The sequence below is a fragment of the Strigops habroptila genome, chromosome 5 (assembly GCF_004027225.2).
Source record: "Strigops habroptila isolate Jane chromosome 5, bStrHab1.2.pri, whole genome shotgun sequence".
NCBI classification, from domain to species: Eukaryota; Metazoa; Chordata; class Aves; order Psittaciformes; family Psittacidae; genus Strigops; species Strigops habroptila.
In genome coordinates, this window is record NC_044281.2 from 4872407 (window position 1) to 4898870 (window position 26464).

Genomic DNA, 26464 nt, shown 5'->3' on the forward strand with positions numbered 1-26464 from the left:
TCCTATCTCTGCAAAAGCTCTTTTCCTTACTGTGGAATAGTGGGATTTTTTGAAGGATGTTACTGGACGCGGGAAAGCGAGTCAGATGTACAGAATTTAAACGGAACTTATAGCACATTGCACTGAGATATGACAATTTTACTGGGGTACTGCAAGGGAGTTATGGTTACAGCTCATATCACAGGCTGCGAAGTGATGGATGAAACTGTGAGCACCATGCAAGACAAAAGCATTATGTGATCTGGGTGGTCATAAAGATACTGTTAGTGCCATCTGTTTACAAAACCAGCAACCTGCTCTAGTGAAAGGTGTCCCTGCCCATGGCAGGGGTTGGAACTGGATGAGCTTTAGGGTCCAGGGTTGTTTCCAACCCAAACCAGTCTGGGAACCTATGGAAGAGCATTGCTACCTGTTGGATGGTACTCGAGCTACCAGCGATAGGGTTAATAGAACTTGTTTTAAACTAGCATAGGTGGTCTAACCATGAATGGTGACTTAGATTACATCCTGAGATGTCAGTATCATCAATGGCAGCTCCCATCTTGAGGAAGTCTTCATGGTAGCCTTTTGGTTGTTTTTCCAAGTGGTTTTGGATCATAACAGGGTATGAAGTGTTCTACTGTCAGTAAACCGTCAGCGCAGGCAGCTCTCAGCAGGTATCTGGTAACACAAGAATCAAATGCAAGTGGTTTTAGGGATCTGTGGATTCAGATTTACAACTGCTTTAGCAATCTAGAAAGAGCAAATAGTAAAAGATGCAAGTGTCTGCAAATTTAGGGTGCAAAAGGAGGCAGGTACATGGTGTATGACCACTAAGATGCAAGAACTGTAGAAGAGTTAACTGGTAAAGGCACTGACCTTTTAAGACCACAAGTGTTTCTGGTCGGAGGCTCTGGAAAGCAATAGTAAGGGCTGGTGGCTACAGGCTTAACAGCTCAGCTGAGCAGTGAGGACAATATTCCCACGTGCATCCCCTGATTTATCTCTTGCCTGTTCTTGTCAACTTCCAAAGCCAGACTGACTGCAGAGGGGACTCCTGTGGCCAAGCTTCTTGTGCAGGTTGCCTGAGGAAGGAGTTAAGCAGAAAACAGCTTTCTCCTATAATTAACTTGCAAGGGAAAGGCTGTTTTTCAGTCGTGCCAGTTGGGACCACTGAAGGAGACTGGTTTCCTACTGTCAAGGAATAACTGATCACAAGAGAATCTGTCTTAAAACAGCTGGAAATAAATTGACTGGGAGGGAAGTGAAGATGCTGCTCTGCACCTTTTCAGCTTCTAAAGAGGTTTCTCTTCCTCATAGCTTGAGTCCTGGCTCCTTAAAAACAGCAATTGCTGCAGCTCAGGTGGGTTATTTGCCAGAACCATAACTGGGGGGGTCACCCAGGTGGGATCAGTACACTCACTGCTTGCTGCAGGAAAGAGAGCTTGTGATGGGACTGGGCTAAAGACAGCCCCTGCCTATCCATACGCTGATATCAGCTGGAGCAGGGAATGGTGTCAGGGAGTTTTCAGTCGTTTGTCACCAAACTGTGCATTTCATCCAAGTCTTGCAGCTCCTTGGTTTTGTCTCAATCCAGTCTGAGATGTTTCCCTGTCCCCACATTCCCAAGACCTTATCCTTTCCAGCATAATTTCCTGAATGGACACAAGCACACTGCAGCCACTACTGTAGCAATGACAGGCTGAGAGAGCTGGGCTGGGTCAGCCTGGAGAAGAGAAGGCTCCTGAAGGGGAGACCTTAGAGCAGCTCCAGTGCCTAAAGGGGCTCCAGGAAACCTGGAGAGGGGCTTTGGACAAGGGCCTGGAGGGACAGGACAAGGGGAATGGCTTGAACCTGCCAGAGGGGAGATTGAGATGAGCTCTGAGGCAGAAGCTCTTCCCTGTGAGGGTGCTGGGGCGCTGGCACAGACTTTTCCCAGAGAAGCTGTGGCTGCCCCATCCCTGGCAGTGTTCAAGGCCAGGTTAGAGTAAAGAGTGGATAGCCCTTGGCTGCTGTATTTTTGCATAGCAGCATCTCGTGCTGTGGGCAGGGATCCCAGAGTTCCCTGATAACAGCAATCAGGCCATCAGAGGAAAACATTGAGCTAGTTTTGTTTGCAGTGTGATGATATCACCTTTCCATCCCAAAGAAATACAGTCCTGTGATGGTTAACAAAGCCTTTGTGTCAGCAAGAACGCAGTGTAAACAAACATACATAATGCTCCGTAATACATGTCCTTGGGCACAGAACCTAAGGCATAGCAGTAGATCACCACAAGATATAGCATCTATTGTCGTAGTATCATAGAGCAGCTTCTGACAGAACTAACATGATCTGTGGGCGCATTTGGCTATCTTGAAGGAAATAGTCCCCCCACTGGAATAAATCCCATCCTTTCACCAGAGTCTCTCTTTTGGACTTAGAGTCTTGTCTGGCAGCGGGTGCACAGTGGGGTTGTTTCGATTACTTAGTTGTTAGCACATGAACACTTCACTGCTAGTCCAGAGACTGAGTCCTGTGCTCGCCCAGTGGGTTCCTGAGCCTGTTTCTCCTCAATTCAAGACACCTCTTCCTCCTGCTCTTCCAGAATAGGTTGTTATGGACCCATTAGGCCATCTCTCCAGCCCCAGAGGAGATGAGCTGTTTCAGCCTTGGATTTCAGGGCAGGTTTGCCAGGCTTCACATGAGATGTGTGCCTCTTCTCTCAAGAGCTGCTTTCCAGATGTGCTTTCTGCACTCTTTCAGCCATGCTTTTGCCAAAGGGCTTTGATTTTTCTGCCATATATGTATCCAAGCACTAAAATCAGGTCTCCTTCTCTTCCTGCAGGTTCCTGTGTAGCTTGTTATTTGCCAGGGCCTCTTTGGTTTCAGTGCCCACTGAATGCAGCCCCTTGTCCTCATAATGCAACGTGTGCTTTTGTTCCTACAATGCAGATACTTGCATTTGGTTGCCTTGAAAAATACATGTTGTTCTGTGGAGCCCAGCTTCCCATGTCTTCCAGATTGCTCTGCAGCGTTTCTGTCTGTCAAGCTTCTTACATTGCACCCAATCAATCTGACATCTGAGCCTCACTTGCTGGGAAATGGAAAGCATAGTAAATATTTCGGAGTCTGTGCAAAATGAGTTGGCGGTCTCCATTCAGTTGCTTTTAGGCAGGTGTTTGCATATATTCCCTAAGACCACTCTTAGATTTGGCACCTGATCTTGCGCTTCCAGGTGGGCACCGTGTCAGGAGTTGGGGCTGGATCCTCTACCTGCAAAGCTCAACAGCAAAGTGATGCTCATCCCTCAAAGAAACCCATCGCCCCATGGGCTTCCTGCACCTGAGGAGGGGAGATGGGACCACAGTACTATGGCTGGATCAGAACACTCAGGAATGCTGCTGCCAGCATGCTGGCTATTTGGAAATTATGCCAAGGCCTTCAAGCAACTACCCCCGTGGTTAACTTTGTGATTGGATCTAAACATATTCCATGGATTCACTTGAGGGCTGTGCCAGTATCTGTTGACACCAACAGGAATCTTTTGATGGACTTCAGTGAGCACTGAAGGTGTTTCTACACAGTGGGATCTTAGTCCAGGTTTGTTTTCGCAAGGAGGAGGTGTGAGGCTGCACCTCGAATCCTGTCAAGAGAGACATTGAGGTGCTGGAGCGGGGCCAGAGAAGGGCACCGGAGCTGGTGCAGGGCCTGGAGCACAAGCGTGATGAGGAACGGCTGAGGGACCTGGGGGGGTTTAGTCTGGAGAAGAGAAGGCTCAGGGGGGACCTTCTCGCTCTCTGCAACTGCCTGACAGGAGGATGGAGCCAGGAGGGGGCTGCTCTCTGCTCCCAAGGAACAAGGGATGGGACAAGAGGAAACGGCCTCAAGCTGCACCAGGGCAGGTTTAGATGGAGCTGAGGAACAATTCCTTCCCCAGAGGGTGCTCAGGCATTGGAACAGGCTGCCCAGGGCAGTGCTGGAGTCACCGTCCCTGCAAGTGTTCACACCCCGTGTAGCCGAGGCCTCAGTGCCATGGGTTAGTGGTGGCCTTGGCAGTGCTGGGAATGGTTGGACTGGATGAGGTCTTAAAGGTCTTTTCCAACCTGGTTGATTCTGTGATTAATAGTGGAGTCAGGACTGTGCTCAGTGATCTTAGGTACATAAATGCAACATCCTCTTCCTTGAACCTGTTGTGCAGAGCTCAAGTCTGCTTTGCCAGGCAGCCTTCTACCTCAAGACATACAACTTCTTTCTCTGTGCTGTGCTCACAGCAGCACCTCTAGCTTTCCAACCTCCTGGCAGAGTTAAGCACCAGCTTCACCCAGACCAGCATCCCATATTTTCTAAATGGAAGAATTAGACCAGGCAGCTGCATCCATCAGCCTCAGCCCTGCCTCCAGCTACCCCTGGACCAGACTGGCTTGGTGGGAATCCACAACGTCTTTCAGCCTGTGTGCTGATTGCAGACATAGATGCAGTCAGAATTTCTCCATTAAATGGATGTTCTGGGAAATGTCTGGCAAATCATAGAATCCCAGAGTGGTTTGGGTTGGAAAAGACCTTAAGGCTCATCCAGTTCCAACCCCCTGCCATGGGCAGGGACACCTTCCACAGCTGTGAGCAGCAGTGAAACTGTGCATCTCTGCTCTGGCCAAAGCAGAAATGAGCACATACTGAAACATCCCAGTTACCTCTGGATCACCAGCCTCAGCTAGCATTAGCTTTGTACCTTCTGCTTTCCTGCTCTTTCTTGCTTTTCGTTACCTCTGATTGTGCAAGAACCTTCCCTCTTGTCCCAGATTACTAGAAACATTGTGGGAAATCCAAAAAGATCAGAGCAATTGTCTCCTTTATCCGTGTGCTTGCTGACCCCTTCACCATAGTGTGGAGAGGCAAAACCTTCCCTTGCAGAAATCATGCTGGTTCCCCATAGCTATATCCTTCTTCATCCATCTGTCTTGCCTTTTCAAATGCAACATTCCAGGCCAGGTTCTAAGGCAGGTTGGGATGATCTGTTACAAGTCTGGTAGGTAGCTCAATCATTTAACCTCTAATTTCATTTAGAAGGCATAAATGACTTTGCTAATGAGAAAGAATTGATTGCAGTGACTTGATTATTGTCTATCTGTCCAGCCTTTTCTCCAGACACTCCACACCCAGGGTCCTGTCTCCGATTGCCCCCATCAAGCAAGAGATTGTGAGAAACATTCCCCTTGCTCCAAAGCCTCCTTTTCCCCAGCTGCATGCTTTAGAAGTTACATCCATGCCTCAATCCTATTGACTTCAGTGTTTTTTGGGGAAGCTATATTTAGAGGAACTGTTTTGAACCACTGGCTCCATCAGGAACGCATGCTAGACATTATCTCCCAGGCTTCTCTTCAGTGCTTTCCTTTCTGTACTAATTATGCTCAGATCTAAAGTTAATCTGTGAACCACCAGAGCAGCTGTATGGACGCTCAGTGAGCTTTGTGCAATAGCTCTGTGAGTGGATGTTGAATGGAAGGTGTTCTGCTGGCTCTAGCAAACCCTCCTTGTAAGCTCCTAGTTTACTGAGCTATTCTCTTTATGTTCAGCTTACCTTCCACTCTTTTGGCTCACTGCCTTTGGAGCATGCTTGCTTGTCTGGCTTCCACAACTGGCCATGGGAGTAGAAGCATGGAAAACGTGCTTTGCTTTGGTTTTTAATCTGCGTCATTTTAAGAATGGGCATCAAACAGTACAGTGGGAAGGAGCAATGATGTGTTCCCATCACCACGCACCTCCTGGTTTGATGGAAAAGTGATGGAGATCCACTCACCTCTTTTTTAGGCAGAGAAGCAGCTGGCCAGAAATGAACTATAAGGAGAGGGATTTCTGAAGCCATTCCCTGGCAATTCCTTATGATCTGTTCATCTCTTTGCTCACTGTTTGGGAATGAACTGATTATCTCTCTTCTGAGTGGTAGTAACTAACGAAGGGACTATGGTGAGGTCAGTTTGGTTCTGTGCTACTGCCATGTCCTTCAGTCCTTCTGCAGCTCTTTGTAGAGAGCACTGATTTCTGCTACTTTAAGTAGTACTTTGAGTACTTTTTCTTTATCCTCCCAAAATCTCCCTTATGTTTCATTCCCAGATTCTTCATGGGAGAAGAATGGGAGAACAACACATGTCACAGCCCAAACTGCTGTGGGGTTCCACTGTGATTCCCTCAGCTGTGAAAATAACCATTTATTCCTACCTGTCCCTTCCTATTTCCTACCAGGTTGGAATTCACTTGAGAACCTTTCTTCTAATCCCAGGAGAGATTAATTTCCTAGGAGCCCCTGGTGAGGGAGCTTTTGAGAAACCAGAGAACACTGTATCAAATGAAATGTCCCTACTCACACATGCATTGGTGCCCACAAAGAATTCCCCAGAAGGCGTGATTCCAGCTACCAAAAGCATGGGTTTTTTAATCCCAGGATACTAATTATTAATAGTGCTATTCCATAGCCTCTACCGCTTTGCTCGGTGTTAAAACTCAGTGGGAAGTAGCTCAATGAATTCCCCTTTGGATTAGTTCGGTTTGGATGGGTTTTTTTCTTGTTTAACTGGCTACTTCCCTTGTTCAGAGTTGATGTCATGTTATTCCTGGGTTATCCCTCATCTGCACTCGTGAAGGGAAAATGTCATACCTGAATGTGAAACTATGCTAACCTGCCAGAGGGGAGACTGAGATGAGCTCTTAGGCAGAAGCTCTTCCCTGTGAGGGTGCTGAGGCGCTGGCACAGGGTGCCCAGAGAAGCTGTGGCTGCCCCATCCCTGGCAGTGTTCAAGGCCGGGTTGGGCACAGGGGCTTGGAGCAACCTGCTCTAGTGGAAGGTGTCCCTGCCCGTGGCAGGGGGTTGGAGCTGGATGAGCTGAGGATTAACACCAATCCTGTAGCTGCTCAGTGTGTCTGATCCTGCCTATTTCTAGGGCTACTGACTGTTTGCTGGGACAGGTAAAGAAAGCCTTCCAGCATCAGTCCTTTCCAGAAATGCAATCAAGCTTTTATTCCACCATAATCAATGCAGAGATGGCCTCAACAGCTTGTGTGCTACAGAAAGCTGTAGTCTCAGGATCCTTCTGGGTCCTCTAACAGCTGCCTATTCCTTTCCTATCAGTGATGTATTTATGTAGCATCTGTGGCAAGGCTCTATGGCCTTGCTTTCCTCTGTTTAAAAGGTGATTGAATGTTCCACGAGGTGTAGGAACACTGTTAATGTAGACAAGCTATCTCTGTTTCAGAAGAGCTGTGCTCTTGAGTCTGCAATGGGCAGGCTGGCAGACATCTAAGTGTTTCAGCAGTTCTTTGAAGCCACATGTTTCGGGGCTTTCCCACTCCCTCCTCATTCCCATTGTCACTTTTTGTTTCCCCCCATGGAGGATATTTAGTGGTTTCAGGAGAGATACCACCAAGGGCTATCCCAGCGTGGAACTTCTGCAATCCTGAACCGCTCTCTTAGAGTTCCCAGGGCTGGATTCAATTGACAACAGGCTCTGCAGCCAACCCCCTTGGACTGCACATGTGTTTATTTAAATGTCAGTGGCCCACACAAGCTGAATACCTATTAGCTGGAGCATGCATAAAATCCAGAGCACAGCTACAGTTCATATTTATCGTTCAAAGTACAGATCCCTTTATTGTTGTCATTTCAGTACCCTTGTATTTATGGTATTATTCAGTCAGCTCTGAGAAGTTAACTAGCACTTTGCAGTGTTTCTTTACTGCAAGGGTATAATATCTGTCTATAATAAATATATAGGTAAGGGATTTGAAGGGTGGGGGAAAAAACCCACCCCAAACAAACCAGCAACAACATATTGCATGTGAAAACTTTACTAGGCAAGTAAAACATTCCCTGCCAGAGCTGTGGAAAAAGCCAGCAAGCTGGTATCATCTGGAGTCCGTTAATGAGCAGGAGATGTGTGCCTCCACTCGAGTTTTCGACTGCTTGAGGGCTTTTTGTCATTCTCCAGCATTTCTGTACCTCACTCTCTTTAAAGCTCCCATGCAGGCTTGAGATGTAGTGATACAGGCTGTAGGAAGGTTTTTTTAGGAGGTCTGCTGGGAGCTGAGGGCTTCAAGGCATCTGGACTGGGTGTTAATGCTGCTCTTCTGCTGTTGGGACTTTGTGTATTATTCACATACAGAAAAAATACAAGTGCCTCCAGAGCCGTGCTAGTGAACTTGAAGAATGCAGAGAGAAAAAGTCTTGGGTACCTGATAGATAGAAACCTGCCTTGTTTCAACTCTAACAGTTGGCTTGGTGAGGAAGCATCCAGCAAAACAGACAGATACTTTGTGCTGAAAGTAAAGTTATTTCAAGTTGATTTTAAATTGCGCTGGCAACATTCACCTGTGATCTTTATGTTAGTTTGGAGTGACGATGCTCAAGGCCAGGTTGGACAGGACTTGGAGCAACCTGCTCTAGTGGAAGGTGTCCCTGCCCGTGGCAGGGGTTGGGACTGGATGAGCTTTAAGGTCCCTTCCAACCCAAACCATTCCATGATTGTATGATAATGCTTACATTTGATTTGAGATAGTAACAGTTTAATTACAAAGGGAAAAAACAAGTCCTTTGTATTTGGCTGGGGTTGTTCTGCTGCCATGAATGTGAGTTACTCCAAGTGGGATTCTGGATTCAAGTCCAGAAATACCAAAATGCTTCTTTAAAACCAACTCTTGTGTAACAGGGGCTGTCCTGCTCACTCATTAAAACACAGAGAAGACTGGACGTATCAGGAGTAGGGATCATTTCTGCTCGAGTTTGTTGGTTTGTATCCTGTCCAGGCTGGTAGCAGTGGAAAGCTGCAAACCTCCAGTGGTTATTCAGTAAAGAAGCTGGTGGTCTCGTTCCAGTTCCTGGTGGTCAGGTGTGTGCATCACAGAAACCACCACTTCACTTGGCATCCACACTGAAAGCTGGAGCAGACAGACCCACGACTGAATGGACAGAGAAGGGCACTTTCTGAAGAGCAGCCCTACAATTGTAGGATTAAGTCTTCAAGGCTGCTGCTGAGAGGGGTTAGCAAGACAGCAGGAGCCTGCTTTGTCCCATAAGGGGTAGCAAAGGAAATCCAATAACAAATCTGAGCGCTGTGTCGGCTCCTTCAGGAATTAATGTTGATGGGTAGGTTGCCTTGCAAGAATATGGATGGTAGAAGAGCTGCAAGTCCATATCCTGCCGTGGAGCTGTACTTGTGTGCTGTACAGATGTGTGTTAAAGGCTAAGGATGCTCGTGCTATTCAAGTGGTTTCCAAGTCTGACTGTATGATTTCTGTCTGAAGAGAAACCTCAGGTTAGAGTTTTGGACTGTCAGTCAGGCCCTTAATGAATAGAGCTGCTGGTAACTCAGGTACCCAAAACTGATGCACCCAAAAAGGATGCTTCTGGGAATGCAGCTCTGAGACATGTAAGAGCTCGTCAGAGAACTTCTTTCACAACAGCACATGAGACCACCTTCCAAAACCATGAGTCTTGCAGCAAGATTTATATAAAGAAATGGGTCTGCAGTGATACAGTCACATCCAAAGTATATTCCGGTACCTGTGCTGGACACAGCTCCTTCCTCTGATCTGACAATTGCAATTCCTTTAGTTTTGTGCCCTTGAAAACTCTTCTTTTGCCTTTTTCATGGTAACGATAATCTGTTTCAGTTTTATTTTTGGCTGACTGTAGAGCACCAGCATCTAGGCCAAAACTCCCTGGTAAATCTGTGCCAGTCTCTATCAGGAAGAAGAGGATAATGATCGCACCCAGGAGTTTTATCAGCCACAGCTGTTACTCTGTTCTTTGCAGTATCTGACCAAAATAAACAGCCTAGCATCTGTAGCAGTGTGGATAATTTAACAAGTAATCATCTCTGAAGCAGTCACATTTACCAAAAGCAAGGTGACAGAAAGTATTCTTAAGTTTCAGTGCTGGAGAGAAGTGGTTGGGGTTTGCAGGGCTCAGAAGAAAGTATGAACCTATGCAACATCCCACTCTTCAGCCAGTCTTCCACTGCTGTACTCTAAAAACTCGTTCATGCCTACTTGCCTTATCCAAAATATGAGTTAGTTCATGAGTGTTGTTTGCAATCAGGTAAGTTACTGGCTTGCCCTTTGTTCAGTTGCCTCTGTACTCTGCTCTTGTGAGATCCCACTTGCAGCACTGTGTGCAGTTCTGGTGTCCTCAGCATAAGAAGGACATGGAGCTGTTGGACCAAGTCTGGAGGAGGCCACAAGGATGATCAGGGGCTGGAGCACCTCCCGTATGGAGACAGGCTGAGAACATTGGGGCTGTTCAGCCTGGAGGAGAGAAGCTGCGTGGAGACCTCAGAGCAGCTTCCAGTGGCTGAAGGGGGCTACAAGGGTGCTGGAGAGGGACTCTTCATCAGGGACTGTAGTGATAGGACAAGGGGTGATGGGTTCAAACTGAAACAGGGGAAGTTCAGGTGAGCTCTGAGGCAGAAGTTGTTCCCTGTGAGGGTGCTGAGGTGCTGGCACAGACTTTTCCCAGAGAAGCTGTGGCTGCCCCATCCCTGGCAGTGTTCAAGGCCAGGTTGGACACAGGGGCTTGGAGCAACCTGCTCTACTGGAAGGTGTCCCTGCCCGTGGCAGGGGGTTGGGACTGGGTGAGCTTTAAGGTCCCTTTCAACACAAACCATTCCATGATTCGGTTTTAGTTTCAACCCTATTGCATTCAGTCCATTCTTTATGGCTAGTCAATGACACCATGGGGTTTCTTCTATCTGCTCTTTTACAGAATGTGAAGCCTGCCTTTTTTCTTCCTTTGTTTTAGCGGAAGAAAGCTAGAGGGGCCTCCTGTTCTTTTACAGGCCTCATCTTGCCTATTGATCCTGGAGAGAGAAGTAACTCTCTGTGCATGTTTTATGGACACATACACAGCCATTTCTAGGGCTGCAGAGGTGTCAACTCTTCTGACCTCTCATCATAATACATTCTAAGTTTTATTTCAACATCGTTCGGATATTCACATTTTAGCTCTCTATTAAACAGCATAGGAGAGTCCTATGTTCAAGAGTCCCACCCCATTATTCAACAGTGCCAAACAGGGTCTGAGCATAACTCTTCAGGCTTTTGAGACATTCCTTGCATGATTTTGATACCATTCTCCACAAGCCCATTTTACTGTTGCTATTCTGGACACTTGTACTTCTGTTGGCACGTCTTGACCCACTGGGATGCTTTTTAAGAACTCTGTGCAAGTGCTTGTAATGAACACGAAGTTTTAAGGTACGTACGAAGAGTAAGGAACAAGCATTAGGAGAAAAAGTCTTCAAGAGGAGACGTAAGGGTCTGAGCATTTTCCCTCTTTAGATGCCTCTGTGTCTCTGCAGAAAGAGCTGAACCAGTGCTGCTGGAATGATGTGTAGATGACATGTTTCAGCACAAGAGCTGATATCCACAGCCAGCCTCCCAGTGTGAGCTCCTGACTTCTTGTTTGAATGCATTCAGGTATATTCAGCAAGAACAGACCTTGCTCCTTGCTGTATTTTATCTTAATGCTCTACCCTGCTTTCTGAGCATGCTTCTGTTCGTGTATTCCTCCTTTTTGCCCCTTCTTTCTTGTATGTGCAACAGGAAAGTTTGATCTGGAAAGCTGATACACCCTGGGGGTTGCTCCCCTATAAGCGGATAAAGGAAAGTTGAGGTCTTTTAGTACTTTCTAGTGGGTTCAAATCCCAAACTAGCTGTGGTTTTGGTTTTGCCATAGGAAAAGGAAAAACAAGATGACTGAGGTTTTGCCAAGTGCAAAACACAGCTGCCCAAGCCTTTTAATAGATAGAGGTATTCAGGAAATGCAGAGACTCTAAATAAGAAAGCTGTGACCCTTATGAAATGAGATTAAATAACCCTTAGAAAAACAAATGAGAGGAGGAAGAGATTGGGAATTTGAGAGGCTGTGCAGTTTTGCTCCCACCCATCATCCATCAGGGCTCCTTTTAGGCTCAGCTGCTTAAAACTGAAATCTTCTTCTCTTCTGGACCTTGGTCAAAAACTGCCACGTCTGGCAAAACATGAGCTATTCCTGAGCAGCACCGAGCTCCTGTCCTTGGGCACTCTTGATATCCTTTGTATCTGGATTGGTCTTGGCTTCAGTGCGCATAAAATCTATCTCCTACCTAATGGGACTTTGACGTGTGCTCATCAGTGTTGATGTCAAGTGGCCATCTCCAACCAGCAGAGAACTAAGCAGTGATAATGGCAAAACATAGTGGTACAGAAGACGAAAGAGAATCCCTGTTTACTGATCTTGTTACAGCTGGGGTAGGTATTTGAGCTGCTGTTTGCTTTCAAGGGAATAGAGCTGCAGTAGGCAGAAATGGTCAGTGACTTGATTAGTTTGCCACAACTTAGTTTTCCTTCCTGCATGCAATCACAAAAGTGGCTGGTGATGGTGCAGGGTTTTTCTGATGTTCTACTGCCTCACTTGTATCTGCAGGTCGCCCACAAATGGATAAGAAATTCCAGTGTATTTATCCTCATCTTGTTCTTAGGAAGGGGAACAATAATATTCTGATTTTACAGATGCAGGACTAAGGCACTTACAGGAAAAAGGCCCTATCCAGTAATATAGTTTGCTTTCATTTAGTAACCTAAGCTCAAAGATGTTCTTCCCTAAGCTACAGGAGGCTGCTACCTTATTATGAAGGCAGCTATTAAGTGCTTCCCAGAGCTTAGCTTCTGAACCAAGCTCCAGAACATCTTGGTGCTATGCTGCTGATCTAGTCAACACCAGCCTAAACTCACATGTTATTCCAGAAGCTAAACGTTTCTTAACCCTCTCTGTAGCAGCTAAGGAACTTAACATCTTGCCTGCTCTCTCCACTCATGCATCCTGCACATCATCTTTCTGCTCGGTGGCCTGCCTTCACAGCAGTAGGGATGTTATCCTATGCCGTCATGAGCCCAGTCATTTAGAGAGGAGGAATCTGGGGGGGGAGTGAACTTGGATCCCCCATTTCATGGGTGTGTGCTCTGAACACTGGAAAATGCTGCAAGCTCTATGCATCTCTTAAAGTGAAGTGCCTCTAGTTCAGTCTTTTAATCAGAGGGTGAGTTATGGGTCCTGAGTGAATAGCAGAACCTCCCTGCTGGCCTTAGAGGCAAGACATATTTAAGACTTGCTCCTGTGCTCAGCATTCCCCATGGACCAGCTACAGGCAGCTGCGTGGAGAACATGCCAAATTGAGGCCACTTGCCATGCTGGCCATTACGGATCCCATTCTGCCACCTCCTTTTTGCATGCTCTCCCATAGAGTCCTGGATCTAAGAGCCATGGGTTCCCTTCTAGAGGCTGTAATTGTTGCCTTGCCTTTTGATTTGAGCTTTGTCCCAAAGTAGCCTGGATCTGGGCAAGGAAAGGCTCCAAGAACAAGCTCTGCCAGCTGCTACTTGTCTGTACAATCCGAAAGTGGCTTCTCTTTCAAGGCAGTTGCTGCTCCTGAAGCCGGGCCTTTTTCTGTGTATGAGAAAGCTATAACTGCCTGTGAGACAGCTATGATCTGATTCTAAAAGGATAAAACTAAGTTTCGCTGTGTTCTTGCTCTGCCTCAATTTAGCAGCTAGCCGTTCTCTTTTGTGCTCCCCACATTTTTGGAGTGCTGGTTGGCACTTATTTAGGTTGGCACAACCTAAATATAACGTGTGTATATGTGAAAGAGCATGCACTGGGTCACACCGTCAAAAGCAGCAGCAGCGAGAAGTGTTCTGCCTTTCCCTGCAGAGCAAGGGGACTACAGGCAAAATCCAGCTATTCTGAGGCAGCTCAATGAAACACACACAACCTGAACAAAAAGTAAGTATTCCATTCAACTTGTGAATGCTTGGGAAATACGTTTTTTTTTTCTTGCCAGCTTTTACAGTCCACAGCCTCCTCATTCAATCTTGAATAATAGCTCTGAATTGAGCTGTAAAAGCTTCCGAAGTTTGAAGGCTTTTGACAAGTTAATTCAGCTGTATGGTAAAAAGTTTTTCCCCCAGATAGAATAAAGCCATCATATCATGAATGTAGTAGTCATCCAAGGGAAAGAAAACACCATTAGGATTAGAAATGATGGGCTTTATGGAGATAGTTTGTGGTTTAGTGTAATCTACCTTCAATATTTCAGTAGCGAAATATTCTACTCGTCATTCAGTTGGAAGTCAATATCTTCACTTCAAGCCAACACCCAGGGGCCACACTGCATATATTTTTTTATTGAAGAAGTAATTTGTTGCTTGTTAGTCAGGGTTTTTTTCTTATATTTATTTAGATTTTAATTGTTTTTCACCCTGTATCGTGCAGGATGTTTTCCCCCCTCACACCCCCCACTTGGAAAAGATAGAAGAGAAACATGAATCAATATTACCTCTAAGGTTCCCACTATAGAAACACACTTTTCTCCCAGCAGCTGCCACAGGTGAAAACTCAAGGAAATAAATAATCAGAAAACAATCACTGGTAAACTAAGTGTATTCAGCAGTTCTTATAGCCTCAACTTCAAAAAGATTCCATATTAATGCTATTCTAATTTCTTGTTTATCACAGAATCCCAGCCTGGTTTGTGCTGGAAGGGAGCTTAAAGCTCATCCAGTTCCAAGCCCTGCCATGGGCAGGGACACCTTCCACTAGAGCAGGTTGCTCCAAGCCCCTGTGTCCAACCTGGCCTTGAACACTGCCAGGGATGGGGCAGCCACAGCTTCTCTGGGAAAAGTCTGTGCCAGCGCCTCAGCACCCTCACAGGGAAGAGCTTCTGCCTTAGAGCTCATCTCAATCTCCCCTCTGGCAGGTTCAAGCCATTCTCCTTGTCCTGTCCCTACAGGCCCTTGTCCAAAGCCCCTCTCCAGGTTTCCTGGAGCCCCTTTAGGCACTGAAGCTGCTCTAAGGTCTCCCCAGAGCACAGCAGACGGGGAGAATCCCCTCCCTGACCTGCTGCTCACGCTCTGGGGGTGCAGCCCAGCACACGGGGGGGTTCTGGGCTCAAGCACACACTGAAGCCGGGTCATGGGGAGCTTCTCCTCACCCAACACCCCCAAGTCCTTCTCCTCAGGGCTGCTCTCAATTATGCTCTCAATTTATGTCTATATTTAAGCCTTAGTATGCCACTAAAATTGACTGAACCAAAATGACAGTTGAGGGGGAAAAGAGATTTCTTTGAAACTCTTAACTCTTCAGCTTAATCAAGAGGGATGATGACACAGTAAGAACTTTTTGACAGTGGTTTTTAATGGCTGCAGAATATTTCTTCTCTATATCACAAAATCACGGGGTGGGTTGGGTTAAAAGAGACCTTAAAGCTCACCCAGTTCCAACCCCCTGCCACAGGCAGGGACACCTTCCACTAGAGCAGGTTGCTCAAGGCCCCATCCAACCATTGCTAAATAAATAGTTTATAAAATCCAGGAAAACTCACTTAAAACAAATTTTACCAAGGAAATGTATATTACAAGTGTATTTATTGTACTTAGGATAAAAGGACTGCCATAACACTCCAGTCTATCTTCACCAGCAGTCTTCATACAGAAGCTTTCTCAGTATGTCTGTCTGTCTTAGATTTGGTTTTCAAATAGCAGCAACATCATTTTTCCTTACTGGAGCTCAAAGAGGAGAGTGGTTGCCCTGCTATCCAGGCTGCACAGGGTGGCTATTTCCAGGTGTAATTCAGGGATGGAGCGTGCTGGAGCTGAGCTACCGACATCCCTGGGTGTGAGTTTCCAGCTGTGTTGCACGCAGCTTCCACCAAACCTCCAGCATGGGAAGTTAAGCATTGCCTGGTGTGTGGCTCTCTGGTCTACCACCACCAATCCTTGCATTCCACTGGATTTGATATTACTGAAATAAAGAGTATAATTGGAGAAACAGTACATTTTAAAAAGCATAAATAAGAAGAGGAGAGCAAATTTGACACTGTGACCCTTACTTTGAACTTCACTTGCTGGTTTTTTCTCCACTCCCTAAGTGGGCAACAGGGACTTGAGTTTGTCCAAGACAACAGCAATAACTTGTTTCTTAGAGGCTGGCTCTTAATGCTTCAGAATTTAAGCTTTTCAGTCCTTGAGTGTTGAAGACTTGATGAAGTGTTGGGTCTGCAGACAAGCTGGAAAAATAGCTCCTGCAGACAGACTTCTTCAGCCTCAACAGGCACTCCAGTAAGTGGAGGAGAACCTCCTTTACAGCTCACATTAAGGCAGACGGGATTGCTCTGCACAGAAGACAGATTTCACATGACAGCAAAAAAGAGAGATGCCTCTCTCTGCATGAGGACAAGATTTTACTATTCTTTATAAAGATATGAGAAGGAGTCGCAGCTGAAGCAAAACTCACCAGGAAAAAAACAGCCCGAAAAGGTACATTGAGGAAAACACAGGAGTGGGGTGATGTAAATTTAACATTCTCTGTTCTATTACAGCTGTGTCTGAAGTGTGGTTGGTTTGTTGGGTTTCTTTTTGATGGCAGAAAAAGAGTATGCTGTTGGAAGGACGCAGAACAGATGGGAGTGGGAGATACAGCAAAGAAGGGTGGCTGGCGGGAGAGGAATTTCAAGGGAGAGCAACGATGGCAACTAACTGATCAGGGAGAAGAAGAGTAAGCAATCACCAGGTAGAATCTTATGTGTAGGCTTGCCCCTCTCTAAAGAAGCCAGTGGCACTTGAGGGAGGTTTTTTTGGCTGGGCTCTAGAGGGAGATCCTGCTGGCTTTCTTCCTGCCTTCTTTTTATTGGCCATGGAGGGGGTGGGAGAGGCAGGATTAGAGTGGAAGACTGAAGCATCCTCTTTTATTGTCACCAGCTCCCTGTGACTAAAGAGGGAAGTGAGCTGGAGTGTTGTGAGGGCTGCGATTTCCTGCTTAAGCACGTGAAGAGTGGAACCATTCCTGACAAACGAGAAGAAGAGTTGAGTTAAAGCCGAGGTGGAGGTAGGCACGAAGTTCTGGAATTGCATTTTATTTCAGGCTTCATGAATTAGCTCTGCCAATTCTTTTTTTATTATTTATTTTATTTGGATTTCTTACTTCAAATGGCTTCCGAGTGTTTCAGCTGCGATGAAGGAAAAGCAGACCATGTTATGTACAGTTGGGTTTTGGAATATAGGAAGAATACTTGTTCTTATTAATCTCTGCACTCTAATTTACATGAACGATTACAAGGTTTAATTTTCTGTCATTATGCACAGGTTAGCCTAGACTGGATATTAATAGATACACATACTCACACCCACAGCCACTACTACTGCATCAATCAAATCCTGAAGATAAAACTTACACTCCATAGCAACTTTTAGGGCACAATTTTCTTCTCTTGTTTCCTCTCCTTAAGCTACTTCATAAGCTTCTCAGAGCAGCTTCCAGTGCCTGAAGGGGGCTACAAGGATGCTGGGGAGGGGCTCTTCATCAGGGACTGTAGTGATAGGACAAGGGGTGATGGGTTCAAACTGAAACAGGGGAAGTTCAGGTTGGATATAAGGCAGAAGCTCTTCCCTGTGAGGGTGCTGAGGTGCTGGAATGGGTTACCCAAGGAAGTTGTGAATGCTCCATCCCTGGCAGCGTTCAAGGCCAGGTTGGATGGAGTCTTGGGTGATATGGTCTAGTGTGAGGTGTCCCTGCCCGTGGCAGGGGGTTCGAACTAGATGATCTTAAGGTCCTTTCCAACCCAAACCATTCTATGATTCTACTTTAGCAATGCAGAAAGCATTGGAGGCAACTGCTGTAGCCAGGCAAGTAGCCTCTGGAGTTTGTAGCCAAGAGAATGGGTCTGCAGTACAACATCCAACCCTTCGCATTGAGGGTATGGGAGACACCAAAGGTACCTCTGGGCTCTGTTAGTTTAAAAGCTGCAATGACCACATAGGCAACAAGACGTTGGTTGTAACCCACGTTGGTGACCAAACCATCTCCCAGCTGTACCAGAAATGGGGAGCCACAAGAGAGGGCAGGCAGCCTTTGCAAACAGTACCTTGTCAGCTCCACAGGCTGCATTAGTAAACTTCTACTCTTAAAGCACTTCCATCTCTTGACAAAAATAATTGAGATTATTTATACACACACACACACGTGAGCACACAAAGTGGCCCTGAGTAAAGATAGAACAACCATAGGAGGAAACCTAAAACCTCACCGACCAAAGAACAACAAACAAACAAGCCCACAAGCCAGTATAAGCTAAAAATGAAATGAAAAGGGCTTCAGCTTTATGTAGAAGCAGTGCTCTTAGGTGCATGTTGGACTTGATGGTCTTCAAGGTCTTTTCCAACCTAGTCGATTCTATGAACACTTCAGGCCTTCTCCAAAGCAGGCCATGCTGCCTGCATGCTCCAGCTTAGAATAAGCAAAATGTAACAGTTGTAAGTTGTCAGTAATAAATGAATCTCTTCAAAAGAAAAGCTGAAGTTAATAGGATGCTATTGCTGGTGGAACTGTCAAGAGGAATCCTGACCTCTGCCTAGACCAGAGCATGTTATTCACAGCATGGGAAAGCAAGCAACTGGAGGGGTCAGATGAATATGGCAAGGATTTTGAGATGGGTGGCCCTTTGAAATGGAAATGTGGTTGCTAAACATCTCAGAGTAAAGAAAAAAGGTGTTTTTATATTACCATGTCTCTGTAAATTTTGAGGGAGGGCCAAAGTTGTAAGCAATTCCCTTCTGGTTCCAGAATTTATGTAAATCCAGATGGCTGAACTACAGGAGTTCATTTTTCTTTAAGGCAAATCTGGAAGTTTAAAAACAATTTAGCAAGAGTCAATTAATCAAAAGCAGCAGAAGTGTGCCGGGATGGCTGTCTACAAATACGAATGTTGTGTTTCAGATTGTCTTAACTCCACGATGTTAAGAAACTCTGTGAAAGCTCAGTGGGAGTCCCCCTTAGTGTATTGAATGGGCTCTGAGTAGGCACAGTGATTGCTACAAGAGGTGTGAAAGCAGACCACTGTGTCCCCAGGGCTTATATCATGAACTACGTTGACTGTGCAAGCCAAGGGCTCCACCTATGTGAAGTACAAGAACCCTCTGCAAGCTGTACCTGGATGGGAGAGGCGTGAAGGCTGTGCAGATGGCCTTAAACTCAGAATGGAACTGGACAGTACATGGGTCATGTTCTTTCTAACCACCATGGTGGCTTGCCTTCAACAAAAGGTTGACAGCCATCCCGAAAAAAACCAGTAATATTTGATGTTGTGACATTTGAGACTTAGATTTCCCTTGGCCATTGGCAATCTCTTCACAGAAGACTGAGATGGTTGTCTACTGCATCTCAGGCACCATGTTCCCAGCAGAGGATGCCTCACAGGTATCCCCTGGCTTAAGCTTTCTCACACCAGCTAATAGAGATCCCGAAATATTTTGCTTCCCACAATATGGAATGTTAAGAAACCTGGAGAGTAGCTTTTTACAAGGGAGTGATAAGACAAGGGGAATGGCTTTAACCTGCCAGAGGGGAGACTGAGATGAGCTCTTGGGCAGAAGCTCTTCCCTGTGAGGGTGCTGAGGCGCTGGCACAGACTTTTCCCAGAGAAGCTGTGGCTGCCCCATCCCTGGCAGTGTTCAAGGCCAGGTTGGACACAAGGGCTTGGAGCAACCTGCTCTAGTGGAAGGTGTCCCTGCCCGTGGCAGGGGTTGGAACTGGAGGAGCTTTACGGTCCCTTCCAACACAAACCAGTCGGGATTCTGTGCCTTGTTTCTGGCATTGTTCTACTCAAAGGTAAATCATCAAAACACAAGTGAAATGAGAGTTGTGGCAGCTCTGGGCTTGGCTAATGAAGAAACTGCAGGTAGAGAAGACTTGACAGTTCAATAGAGTAATTTTTTAGAAAATAGCAAAATCAATTAAATGTTGAATGGTTGCTAGGAACACATGGGTAGAGGCAGTGTGCTGAACAATTCCTTTTTATTTCTTTATCTTTTTTACTCTTGGTAATTCAGGCCAAGATTAGCAAAGATTTTGAAGTATGTTCTCCCCTTTCAGTGTTCTTTTTTATATCTCGATTCAGCTCTTTGCTATTAAAAGCAGTGCACTCAGCAGCCATTTTTTATAGACAATACTTGATGGGTTAAAAAAATAACACTTTAGCATTGGGATCTTGGGTGAAGAAAACTGACAAAAAGTTTCATATTCTATAAAAATACCATGTATAGACTCATGGAATGGTTTGAAGGGAGCTTAAGGCTCCTCCAGTTCCAAGCCCCTGCCACGGGCAGGGACACCTTCCACTAGAGCAGGTTGCTCCAAGCCCCTGTGTCCAACCTGGCCTTGAACACTGCCAGGGATGGGGCAGCCACAGCTTCTCTGGGAAAAGTCTGTGCCAGCGCCTCAGCACCCTCACAGGGAAGAGCTTCTGCCTCAGAGCTCATCTCAATCTCCCCTCTGGCAGGTTCAAGCCATTCCCCTTGGCCTGTCCCTCCAGGCCCTTGTCCAAAGCCCCTCTCCAGGTTTCCATCTACCAATGCTTTGCATTTGCTGTGGTATTTCTAGTTAATCCATCTCCATTAGTATCCTGAGAACTAAAAAAACCCGTAGTTTCAGCTATCTCAAACTACCTAAAGAAGGAAGACCTAAGAATGCATCACTTTCTTGTTATAAGTGAAAGAATTCACTTCAAAACAACCCATCGCCTACAGTTGCCTTTTGTCTGAGGTTGTTCAGTTGATCTTAGGCAGAAGTTGTTCCCTGTGAGGGTGCTGAGGCGCTGGCACAGACTTTTCCCAGAGAAGCTGTGGCTGCCCCATCCCTGGCAGTGTTCAAGGCCAGGTTGGACACAGGGGCTTGGAGCAACCTGCTCTAGTGGAAGGTGTCCCTGCCTGTGGCAGGAGGTTGGGACTGGCTGCTGCTGCCCCAACGCCGGCCATTCAGCCTCCAGGCCTCTCGGGGCCTCACAGCCGAGTGGGCACGGCCGGCCTCGGAGCCTCGCACCCCTCACGGGGTTCTCCCCCGCCCTGGGTGCGCGGCTGCCCCGCCGCAGGCCGGGGCTCGGCTCCGCGGGCCCAGCGCCGACATGGCGGACCCCAGCCTAACCCCCCCCCGCCCCACCTCCCCACAGGACCGGGCGCGCCGTCGCCAAGGCGACGGGCCGCGCGCCACGGGGCGGTGCCTCGCGGGCGAGGGCGTGTCCTGATTGGTCCCCTTCCCCTCCCTCCCTCGCCGGGCTATAAATAAACCGCGCTTCCTGATTGGCCGTTGGGAAAAATGGTTGCACCACGTGACTCTCCATCTAAAAAATTCCAAGATGGCGGATCCCGTCACGGGCTGAGTCCGTCGGTGGCGCGCCCGCCGCGGTGTCCCGCGCACCGGAGCCCTCGCCGCACGGCTCGCCCACCTCGCCCGCCGCCGACCCAGGTCAGTACGCGGCGCCGCCCCGCCGCTTTCCCTCCCCTTCGCTCCCCGTCGGGCCTCGCCGTGCCGACCCCCGGCTGTGGCGCGGGGTCCTTTCGCTGCCCGCCGGGTTGTAACGGCGGCGGGGCCGCCCTCCCGGCCGCCGCGTTCTTCCAGGGGCCGTTTGCGCGCCGCTGTTTTTGCCCCCCTCTCCGTGCTCCGAACCGTGAGGCGCGGAGCGTTCTGGAGAAGGGAGTTGACGGGCAGCTGGTTGAGCCAATCAGAATCCCCCTTGCAGCGGTGGCGGGCGGATTTGAGCCTCTCGGCGTCTTCTGCCGCGCGCGGATTGGTCGGCGCGCTCGGCGGGGCGGGGCCTCCTCTCGCCATCATTCACCTCGGGGCGGAGGGGCGTGACGGGCAGCTCCGCCGGCCAATCAGAGCCGCGCTCGCGGTTTTTTGTGAATGAGGAAGGTGGGTCCGGCGCCGCCGCAAGCCACGCCCCCCGCGCTCGCTGCGCCCGGCCCCGCCCCTCCTCTCCCGGGCGGCCGCGGCTCCGCCTTCCCCGCTGCTTCCCTCCCCTCACGGCGAGCAGCGCCGCCGCCTCGGTGCTGCGCGGGGCTCGGCGGGAGCGATGCGGGCAGCGGTGAGTGCCGCGGGCGGCGGCCGGGCCCGGCCACGGCTCCAGCCGCCAGCCCCGCCGAGCCGAGGGCTGTGCGGGTTGTGCTGAGGGCGTGGGCCGCGGGGCGGCGGGGCGCGGGTGCGGCCCTGCGGCGGGGCCCTGCGGCGCCGAGCGGGCCGTGGAGCGGGGTCGGGTGGTTTCTTGTCCCCGCTTCCCGGAGATAACGGTGGACTTGGGGAAAGTTTTTGTCGGTGGGACGCGGCGGGGCCCGGGGGCAGCGGCTCGGGGGTTGGAGCGTGGAGGTTGCCCTGGCACCCCCCCGCTAAAAAACACCCTTAAAAATGGCTTTTTTTAGGTAAGCTGGAGGAGAAAACAAGGAGTTTTCTCCTCAGCATCACCGTGTTTTGAGAAGGTAACGTTGGGCTGCAAAGGGAAAATGACAGGTCCAAGGCGACACAGGGCTCTGCCGTCTACCACACACTATGGCTTACCCCCCCCAAAACACGCATTTTGGGGAGCTGTCGGCGAATAAAGTGCGTGAACCGCTCCGGAATGTAAAGAGTTGGTTTGTGCAATGATAAACGAAGCACGGAAAGAGAGGTTCTGGTGCGTTCGGAGGAGGGTGTTGCTGAGCGTTTGGCTGTGTGTGGGTTTTGCTGCAGGAATTTATCAGGAAAGGTGCTGTGCAATCCCTCTGCTCCGTCAAGGTTCTCTTCTGGGTGCACGGCATCTTCAGCGAGCTGAACGTGTTTATATAATGGCTGTTTGGAGCCTCTGTCACCCGTTCGAGGGATGTAAACCTGCCCTTTATTCACAACACTTGCGTAATTGTTTTGTGGCACTCATTTCGGGAGAGTGGAAGGCTTTTTCGGGTGGTTGGCTTGCTTGTCAACAGCCTGCTTTGGGAGCTTTACATAAAGCAGGCTTGTCACACCAAACGCTTGTTTGCTGGCCGCGAGTGAGGATTTCATCTTGCCTGATATTCCAGACTGGATTCCAGGTCTAAAAATGTTCCCAAGAAGTGGGATCGGTGTTAGAAAGCTGTGGGTGGATTCAGGATGTGAAAATCACTTGTAAATCTGGGATGGGGCGTGCGGAGCAGGGTGCTGGAGCGGGGTAGAGGCGCTCGCCGGTGTTGTGTGTTTCTTCTCGCCAGGCAGCTTGGTTCTGTGCTTGCTCCCAACAGCTGTATTCTGTTGCCTTCCTGATGCTAATGTGAGACCGGAGAGATGGAGCGAGTATGATTTTAGCTGTTGGTGCTCCAGTGAATTTCACCAGCGAGTGGCTGGTCTCCTTGCCAATGCGCTTTGATTTACTGCTCTTATGCCCTGTCAATAAATGGGACTGTATTTGCTGCCATCAAAGCGCTTTTGGTTGTTGCCAAAAGCTACCTGGAGTTAATTATTTGAATTAGGGTTGTTTTTTCTTTAATGGCAACGTTTTTAAAAGCTAAGGAGCTGTGAAGTTTATATAATAATCTGCTTCTTGGCAAGGTTTTCTTATTCCTATTTCTCTTTTGCCTTCCCTAATGCGGGCTGTCGCGGCACCGGGTTTTTAGTCGTTTCTGATGTTCCCATCACCCCTCTGTGGAGTTTTGAGCCCAAAAGCTGCTGTTGCCACTCGGCAGCCTCTCTCAAGGAGTTGAGGGCACTGAATTAAGGAAGCTCAGCTGTGTGTATACAAATATACAGCAATTACGAGGCAACAAAGTTAGTGCAGAATCCTTACTGTAGCCATGGCAATGTGCTCACTCAATTACATTTAGGAATATAAAATGCCACCCAGTTAGAGTAAGTTTTAGCAACTGCAGATTCTCTGTATAAAGAGAAATGTGTAAGACATGACTTTCTAGGATTATATGCTTCCTGTTTGGATGTTTTGGCATGTGCATCTGACAAATTCCTGTCGCTGATATTAAGCTGTGCCCTCGGTTGCCTAAACTTAGGAGGAAAAAAACCAGTCCCCAAGTGTTTCAATCTTTACGATTTAATTTCGCCATCCTATAATTCTTTCGGTTTTGCTTCAGGACTTGGCTGTAGAAAGCAGAGAGATTAGAAAAGGCATGAAGTGCATTTTGAAAATTACCTTGGAATACCAGAGGAATTTGTCATTTACTTAATGGGTTGGGGGCATGAAAGAAAGCATAGGTGTGGCATGAAAGCTTTTATTCCTTTGGGAGGAAATGTTTGTGGAGCAGTGTGCGTTCGTGTTGTGTGATCTCCGACAGACTATCCTAAAGCAGGAGATAAATGGCAGGTGTGAGCTACCCAACCTGTGGTCAGCACCAAGGGAAGGACATGGAGAAGTCCTCGAGGAGCTCAGGGAACATCCGTTGGCCCCAGGTTAGGAGGTAGCAGGTCAGGTACACCAAGGTCCTGTGAACTCCGCAGTGCAAGTTGGTTTCATTGATCACTTGCCTTTTGACTGCGACTTCCTAGCAAAACCAATCAACCAGAGAAAGTAGTTTCTTGCAGGTGTTAATCTTTGTGTTGGTCAAAACGCAACTTTTTGCTTTGCTGTGCTCGTGTTTCAGAGGTTTCTGTGTTCCCATTAACACAGAAGAGAACTTGGAGAAGAGAAGGCTCTGGGAGGACCTTTAGAGCTGTCTTCCACTGCCTAAAGGGGGCTGAGAAGAAACCTGGAGAGGGGCTTTGGACAAGGGCTTGTAGGGACAGGACAAGGGGAATGGCTTTAACCTGCCAGAGGGAAGACTGAGATGAGCCCTTAGGCAGAAGCTCTTCCCTGTGAGGGTGCTGAGGCGCTGGCACAAGGGTGCCCAGAGAAGCTGTGGCTGCCCCATCCCTGGCAGTGTTCAAGGCCAGGTTGGACACAGGGGCTTGGAGCAACCTGCTCTAGTGGAAGGTGTCCCTGCCCGTGGCAGGGGGTTGGAACTAGGTGAGCTTTAAGCTCCCTTCCACCTAAACCAGTCTGGGATTGTATGAAAAGGGAAGACAATGGGGCACTTAGAAAAAAGGCTTTTGAATTGTTTTTGGCACTTCTGGATTGCTTGAAGTGTTCCTCCAGTGATTGTTTGCCATGCTGTAAGGGTTTTGTAAGGCCACAGTACCTACTTGTCCTCATGTTTTTCAAGGGTAGCGTGCATCTCTCTGGGTTAAGTGGAATGAAGTGTCTGCTGGTGTGATGTTCTCTTCAGGATTTGAAAACCTGGATGCTCATTGCCCAGCTATGCCAACGTAACCTCGGGCTTAAAACATTTCTTTGGTGTCCTCTTCCAGTTAAAGAAGTGATTGTGTTACACTCCTTGGCATTGAATGGGTTTGTATTTACTGGAAATAGATACTTTTGCATTGTGTGTGTGTATCAGAGTCTTGGGACCATACTTTTACTTGTCTTGCACCTATCAAGTATACACAGTAATATTACCAGTATAGTTTATTTGCTGAACAGTGGCTGTTGCTTAGCTGGTTCCAAACAGCAACACTTGTCACAGACCACAAAGAAATGTTAATTGAATGTGTTATTTGGATACTGGTAACAACATTCATTGAGTATTTGCCAAGTATTCTTGTCTCTTCTTGCTGGCTTCTTTTGGTGTCATCCTCATTGCTCCTTCAGGTCACCTCTAGCTTGTTTCCAGGTATCCCATTGCTTGTCTGTAGGCTTTTGCCTAGTCTACAAGGCCAGCTGTTGGGTTTGATTTTTGTCAGGCTCCTGCTGGAATCCTTTGGGTTTGTGCTTTTGTAAAAGCCTGTTTTACTGGATACAGAAGCTGGCAGGATGTGTTTTGTCACTCAGTTCAAAACTGCTCTTCAGTTTTGAGTGCTCTTCTCTAATGGATAGTTTCTGGTTGCTCCCAGGTCCAAGCATCCCAATGCTCCAAATCAATGAAAGGAACCTGGTTCTCCTCTCAGAGGTCTGGGTACAGATCCATGAAGATATGTGGGTTTGCCTCATTGTTTCAGCTGAGAAACAGCAGAAACACTAAAACTGTCTGCTTTAATAATTAGAAATGTGGCAATATTGCTACCTACTGAGAGGCATAAATAGTCTTCTAAAAAAATGGAAGTAAAAGCTGTGTGTATGAGGGGAGGAAATGCATCTTAGCATTTTGATTTGACTTAGATTGTCTCTTCTGTGTACACTGTATTCGAGCCCTTGGCTGAGGGCACTCTTCAGACTGCTCTAGTAACTAATGCCACCTGCATTTTGATTGTGTTATGCAGAAAACTGAAGTGGGCCAGGTTTGCTTTCTCCTGCAGTGGCCCATGTTGATAAGGCAATACATAACAGATGATTCATGAAGTGATGCTTGTCATTGCTTGAATAGCAAGCAGATTTTGGGCAGCCCTGCTTCACCAGAAAGGTTTGGGCAGTTTAAACTGAGAGGAGGAGGAGAGACAAGTATCTCTTGTGTTCCTGGCTGTTTGGAACTAGCTGCCTCACAGAATGTGTGGGGCAGGAGTGGGAATGGGTAAAATAAGGGGGGTAGAGAAGCAGGAAAGCACGCAGAGATTGCATAACAGCTTTGTAAAAGGGAACAATTAGGAAAAGACAGTAAAATCTCTTGGAAAGCTTCTGTGGTTTTCCCTTTACAAGGAATTACAGCTTGGCCTTCCTCTATAAAAATTCA

The 26464-nt window shown here is 47.7% G+C and overlaps 1 protein-coding gene across 8 annotated transcripts in view; it reads left to right on the forward strand.

Moving 5' to 3' along the window:
* Positions 1-21103: 21103 nt before the first annotated feature.
* Positions 21104-26464, forward strand: part of HDAC4 (histone deacetylase 4) — a 236430-nt gene continuing 231069 nt past the window's right edge. For 4 of the 8 annotated variants that reach the window (XM_030485798.1, XM_030485808.1, XM_030485806.1 and 1 more), the window contains exon 1: positions 21141-21278. The gene's annotated coding sequence lies outside the window, so the exon portion shown is untranslated. Of the gene's footprint in view, positions 21279-21821; positions 21898-26464 lie in introns of those variants that run through there. The other 4 variants (XM_030485807.1, XM_030485810.1, XM_030485799.1 and 1 more) reach the window with 2 other exon arrangements.